Genomic DNA, 7,644 nt, shown 5'->3' on the forward strand with positions numbered 1-7,644 from the left:
GTAATTTATTGCCCACATTCGTCACTTCATGTTTTTGACGGTTTCCGTATCCAGTAGGACTAGATCGTTAACCTTTATTCCAACCGCTCGATATGGTGATTCTGCACCATCTGTTCCAACGAGCGACGCTTACCGCGCTCGTGTTCAAGACCCCTCGCAGCACAAGCACCACAGGGACAAATGCGGTGCGCTGCATACCTAAGTGTGAACTCAATAGCGAATAAACAATGGTTTAAGAGAGTGCCTTGCGTGGTTGCGTAAACGGTCTTCGCTTAAAAAGCTACGCAAAAAACGAATGCCTTCCCGTCCAACTTATGATTTCGCATAAGTGTAAGAACCTGACGAACGTGAGTTTTATGAATAAATTGTATGCCAATGCATCTAAATGCATTTTTGGTGCAGACGAAATTCCTTATTTTTAGGATGCTTCATCGAAAAGCGAGGCCTTGAAGTGGATCCTTTGCATTCATAATTCTTTTCGTTATCAAGCCGTTTCCGGGATTTGCGCTACTAGACGAGCTCCAGCGATACCGGCACGGCAAGTCTCGCATCGGACGATATCTTCTGAGCATTACCAAAATTTAAATCTTGTCCTCCTCGCCTTTTTAAAAGATTCAGCAACAGATGTACTTTGCGCGAAGTGTCAAAGTACTCTTTCATCACAGACACCTTATCAAGCTCAAAATTGACTTCCTCAAGCTCCTCACATACCTCAAACCCAACAATTACTCTTACCCAATCGCTGCTCTTAGATCCAACCTTCTGAACATCTGACGTCACGCAAGCGGGAGAAATTAATTTGCTGCGGCCGCTCTTTCATCGCATCGGAATGCGGATGAATGCGGCGCGGTTCACGAACACACGTAAATTACAGTGTTTATGTAACGTCTTACGGATGGTCCCGTAAATCCCACCTGTTCCGCTTGTAACTGGATACGCTTGAAGAAGTAATAGTTTGTCATCGTATCGTCCTCCAATTCATACACTTATGCGTAAGAACAAGCTGTATGCAAATTTCACAAGTACTCACGCAATTATGCCGAAATGACAGCACATCTTTCTTCTTTGTTGAAGGAAAATGCAAAGTGGTCATGAAACGCTGATTTTTAGCGATCCTTCGAGAGTTTCAAGCAAAGCTTGATGCAAGCGCCAATTCTGGCGATTGCGGACCAAGAATGACCATTTCATGTGGTCTGTGACGCCAGCGATTTTTCAATCGGCTGTGCGTTAATGGATATGACACAGACGGCGAAGAGCGCATCATCTGTATTCAATCGCGTCAGCTTCAACAGACTGAACACAACTATCCAGTGCATGACAAGGAACTCCTTGCCATAAAATATGCACTGGCTAAATTAAGGGTAAATCTCTTTGGAGGTAGACCGTTCCCTGTATACACGGACCATGCGTCTTTACGCACAGCCGTAAACAGTCTACACCTCTCGCAAAGAATGGCGAGGTGGTTGTCTATCTTCGCAGAGTATAACTTCTCCGTGGAATATTAACTAGAACGACTTAACGTCGTCGCTGATGCCGGCATAAGGCCACTGTTGCAACAATATGTGTTCAGTAGAAGAGCTTATCAATAAGATAAGGCTCTTAAGGGGGCTTATGGATTAACTTAAAATCCATCCCAACAATACTTAAAAGGGTTGTCGAAATTGTGTCGATCTTGTATTATGCAGCCATTGCTGGCGACACACCTCCTGTCGTCATTCCCACCCATAATGATTTGCGTATACGCATCATGTATGAGTACCACGATGCACTTATAAGTGGTCACCCCGTATGAGTTCGTCCGCAAGTACATACGTGCTTGCGAATTTTGTCAACGGGTAAAGCCCAGGGATCATCCCGTGTTCCGTTACAACCTCTGCCTGTTATGGCAGAGTGTTGGCAGTCCGTATCTATAGACTTCGTCTTCGGATTCCCCCGAAGACACCCACAAGAAAAATGATATTTGTGCTTTTGTCGACCGTTTTATCAAGATGGTGCATTTTGCTTCCGTCCCGAAGTCGATCACATCCAAAGGCTGTGCTCGTGTCTTTATTGACACGAAATTTCGACCCCATGGGCTACCCCGTGAACTGGTATGATTGAAATCCTAGATTCACGGCGAAATTTTAGCAAACAGTGTTCGAATCACTTGGGACACATTTAAAATGTCAACTTCTGATCATCTTGAAACAGATGGTCAGACGGATCGTGCGAACAGTATTCTTGAAAAGATACATCACAGATACGTCCACTCTTTTAAGAGTTGGAGCGAGTTCTTGCCGATGGTAGGGTTTGCTATCAACAGTTCAGTGCATGCTTCTACAGAACATACACCGTTTTTGTGAATGGCTTACGCCACCCACACATACCGACCCTGTTTGAGAGTAACTGTTATTCGAGGGGAGGGAGGGACTCGCTCGAGCAAATAAATTTATAGCTCTTACTCATCCCGCATTAGCCCTACAGTCAATGCGAAGGATACCAACGTTGAGTTAACTAACATTGAAGTGGAAAAAATCAGTCATAACAATAATGCTACTATTGACTTAGACAACGATGCTGATAGACTCCGCATCGAGAACGATAATTATAATGAGAACGATAATGCTCTCAATAATAAAGAGATTAATATATCGCCGCAGTGCGAGCCGGTCGCACTAAAAACAAACTAAACCGAGTCAGCAGGAGATTTCCTGTTGGATAGAGAAGCAGTGGTCCGTTTCGTGCAGAGTTCCATCGCTGATGCGGTGGACCGACAGATACGGAACTCTGCCGAAAACGGAAGAGCAGACATACCTTTCATTTAAAATTATTAACCTAGTCCTACTGTCTACCTATCATAGCACGTAATGACGAATGAAGGCAGTAATCAGTTACTGCCCAGGTATATCGGCCCATTTTGCGTATTACATCACCAATGCAATGCATACACGATCGAGCTGCCTCGTAGCATGCGTACGCATCTTATGTATTATGTTGGGCGTCTCCGCCCGTACCATCAGTACGAGGCTTCTTTCGATTTTGTTACAACGAAACGGTCAAGGGCATCCACCAAAGCCTGATGGTGCCGAGCCCAAGTCTTATTGTCTCCGAACAGAGTCTGACCCTCTCTTGAACCAGACGATCCACACTTTCCACCAAGGACGAGATCTCCTGACGAGCTGTCAACAGCTCGTTTTGAAGGGACTGATGTGTCCCTTCGTCTCGAGTTGTTCATTCTCAATCTACACACAACTTTTAACTGGTCGCGAGAAATATTATTGACCGTCACCACTAACTCGCGGCGACGGGATCGCTCGTGATCAAGATTTTCCTTCAAATAGTGAAGTGTGTGATCCAAATCACGATGTTAATTTCGGCTCGTCAAAGAGGCGAACCCAATTTTTTCTCGCTTTCTACATCCATTGATTGATTTAGGTGGTGTGAAGCGTTTTCTTGTTGAAAGATTCCTGAACCACCGTGAGGCAAAGGGAGTTTGATCGAGTTATCTCATTCGTTGGTGAGGGCATTCACCCTTGCATGATAGTTTGGTACCTCGTTCCCAGGTGATGTTGAGCGTTTCAGGTCTCATCTTACAGTACGACGAAACCCATCCTCCTCGGCAGAACTTGCGTTCGTAAAAGAATTGAAGATTCCCAATCCCTTGACGCATCTCGTAAGAGATTAGAGTCCTCCAATGGGGATCTTGGAGGAGATATGCTTCCTTCGGGACATGACTGGCATGGGCAAGAGTCCTCCCACGAGAATCAAGAATTTTCGCCTCTTCAGGCAAACGGTGCAACTTATAGCGTGCACTGACTACGATCCGTTTCTCGAACCGTTCTCGGATAGCATTTATCTTACCAGACCTCACAGCCTATTTTCTGTACAGTTCGTGCAAAGGCTGCCCAAGCTTGGAACAGAGGTTTGAAATCCTATACCTGCTTACAAAGAGTACCACCGATGCCGGAAAAGTCATCGTCATCCATGACGAATCGGTCTCATCCTCACCAGGTTATGAAGCCTGGATGAGTCGAATAATGTAATATTATATCGATCGTTGGTCGTAGCAGACCAACGAATTAGGTTATCCTTAGAAGGCAACGACGGCCTCTTTTTAGGAGCGAATCGTAACATATTGCGGTCCCTCTCCTGATGGATAATGTTAGCGTTTACTTGGCCCATGAAGCTTTCCCTAAAATCACTCCTTTCCTAGTGATGCAAACTAGCATCCCCACCAGCACTCTTCTTTTCACGACAACTTACTTCCTCGTGATGCATACTAACATCACCAGAGTGATCACTGTTCACGGAGTGGTCATCACATGACACTCCACCAAAGAGGTCCGACGAGTCGAACAAAACACGAACAACCTCGTCGTCACCTCTCTGGCTGTCACGTTAGAACCCGAAGGTTTAACGGACTCGGCCCCGGGTTATCAGGCGGCCTTTACAGTAGCCACTCATTCGGGCGATGCGATTACTTGGTCCAGTCACCTACAACTGATGGTGACTTGTCAGCATCACCTGCAATGGCATCAACAGATGACATGTTTCAGTCACCTTCAACGGGAGTAAAAGGTGACGTGTTCCCCACAGTAGACGCATTAGCATCTACTGAAACATTAGCATTACCAACAGCTGCACGGATCCATGCAGCTGCCAGCTTTACGGCTTCACGGGCCACGCGTACAGACAATTCTGTCGCGAGTACTTCTTGATTTATTTCGTATCATAGAGAATTATATTTATGATTCCTGCCGAGTTACATCCACCACCTCTAAGCCAACATGACCTATGTAGGGTGGCAGGAAATACTATTATGTCTTTCCGTGTAATTTTTGCAATATTGGCTTTAAAAGTAAAATGATTTAATTGATTAATTCATTCAATTCCAAATTAAACTTGCCAATCGTTGTAAGAAACGATTGTGCGGTGCGCAAGGAGGCGCTATACTTAGTTAGTTATTCAAGTTATAAGTTCAGAAGTAGATATAAGATCGTTACGTAGGAAACAATAATTTCAATACAGTTTTACTTTTCCTTAGTTCTAATTCTTTGAATTACCTCTGGTAGCTAGAACCCTTTAGCTACTTCGAAACATTCTCTGTACCCTTGTGTATGTAACAGACTTAAGTTGCCCGAATGTTACACAAACCCCATTAAGTGCACTTTGTGCACGTAGGAGGATGGTCAATTACAAGTAAGTTATGTAATTGGACCTACCACTTTGGTGTGGTTCACATTGTAGCCCACTCTTGTGCATTCACATTAGCGAGGATGACGATTAGCGTCATCCGTTACGCAAGATATCTAGAAAGATATGCTCGCAATACATATCAGTGATATCTACAAAGATTACATTTTTCATTGGTAAAAATAGTTATTTATATTTAATGCGAATAAATATAAATCAGTCTGAAAACTACAGACCTACTTAGTAAGTGCGCACGAGGAGCCGGATTCCCGCTTTCGTGACGACACGTATGCCAAAGTACTTAGTGCGTTAAATGAGGTCGCCAAAGCGCCCACCACAACAACCTTACTGCATGCAAAAGTAGACGGTCAAACTGTTTCCTCGCTGTGCTAGGTTGTGTGCTTAAGTACACGTGGCCGCATTAACACGTACACTTGATTGCACTCCGAACATCATCGGGAAGTGGCAGGGCTTCTGGCGCAGGGACTTGGTGAACAAGCCCTGGCCAGGCTCTTGGGCAATCCTCCTAAGTTACATGTTGCTCAATTGGAGCAGTTTGAGGCATCCATGCTCGGAGAGCGGAGAGCCGCATCCGAGACATAGAGCCATGCTGCGGCAGAGTCCGTCACTCAGACTAAGGATGAGCTGAGGCATGAGCAGGCTCGGAGCAAGGCTCCCAACAGGACTACTGAGATGCTTTCTGCCCGGCCGCATCAGCCGAGGCCCATTCGGATGGACCCACCCGAGTTCGATGGAACTGCAGGGCAGACGATTGCCCACTGGCTATTAGCCGTGGAGAAATGCGGTGTCGCTCAGCTCATCGAGGACGACAGCCGGATGGTGTCGTACGTCATGTCGCACCTGCCCGGTAAGGCCTCACACACGGCTTACTCGTTGCTTATGGCAGACGTTACGCGTCATCTTCATGGGAGATTTATAAGAGAAAGATTCGCGCGCCGAGCAACGAAGTGTTGCTTCGGGCGCGCTTCTTTGAAGCACGACAGGCGAAGCGATCTCTGCAAGAGTATGTGCAGGAGATGCTACCAATTGTCATCGATAAAAAGGCAACAATATACTCGCTGGCGGCGTCCATTACCGTAGATCCGATTCCGGAGCTTATTAAGGTGCCCACGTTTATGAACGGACTACGGCATGGCCCATCGCGACAGGGCCTTCTCAGAAAGGTGCCGTCGACGAAGGAAGAGGAAATCCAGATTGCCTTAGTTAAGGAGCAATCCTACAACAGTGCCTCAGCGACAGCTTGGTATAAGCCGTCGGTCGAGAGGTCAGATACCCTCCCATGGAGTTGGGCAATGCAGACGTTGTCTGTTGTAAATGCGGCAAGCGCGGCCATATGATGACTCGCTGCTATGCCAGGGTCCCTACTGGGGCAAAGATGCCCAGCAAGAGGACTCCCTTCCCAAAGAGCGATGGCAAGAATCAGTGTGCGAGACGCATGAGTTCAGCATCGACCACTGAGGGGTCAGGAAATGCAGGAGCGCAGTAGGGGTGGGATGCCCTACTGACGCGGACTATGAAGCTACCCTTAAGTTCAGAGTTGTGGAACAAATAGGTAGCATAGTCGCTAAGGTCTCAAACTTTCGGACCTCAACCCTGCTGGTCTATAGCGCTCAAGTACAAGGCTATGACCACGTGATGACCCTCCTTGTTAGCGGGCACGTCGTAATGCGGCCACGCTTTACTTAGACACACACCCTAGCACAGCGAGGAAGCGGTTTAACCTGCTTCTCTTGCGTGCGGTGAGGTAGTTTTTAGTGGGCGCGTCAGCGATTTCACCCAACACACTAAGTACTCTGGTTAAGTGTCGTCACGGGAGCGGTAATCTGGCTCCTCGTGCGCACTTACCAAGAAGGAAGTAGTTTTCAGACTGATTTATATTTAATAGAATTAAATACAAACACCTATTTTTACCAATTAAAATGTCATCTCTATGGGTAACACTTAAGATGTATTGCGAGCGTATCTTTCTAGATACCTCGCGTAACGGATGACGCTGGGTGTCATCCCACCTAATGTGAATGCACCCATGTGCATCACATACACAAGGGTTGGTCACCCCACCCTTGGTCACAAATGTGAACCACACCCAAGTGCTGGGTCTAATTCCTATTATTTAGTAATTGACCATCCCCTTAAGTACATCAAATGTACTTAACGGGGACTGTGTAACATTAGGGCAACTTTAGTCCGTTACACTATCCCTCCTTTAAGAACGAATTTACATTTTTAAATTCGACAAAGAGGAGAGAGGAACTGCGAGCAGCTTTACGCGCCCCTAGTTCACTCAATCACTCTAGCGCACGTATTTCCATATACGGCGCCAAAGATGCCACCTAAAAGGGGCCACGTTGGTGGGTCGTCTGCGAAGACGCCCACTCAACCTCGCACTAAGCGCACGCGCCGCGTTAATCGCCGGCCGCGTCTAATGCCTTAGTCGGAACGCAGACAGCC

Source organism: Bremia lactucae, linkage group LG16 (genome assembly GCF_004359215.1).
Source record: "Bremia lactucae strain SF5 linkage group LG16, whole genome shotgun sequence".
Taxonomy (NCBI): Eukaryota; Oomycota; class Peronosporomycetes; order Peronosporales; family Peronosporaceae; genus Bremia; species Bremia lactucae.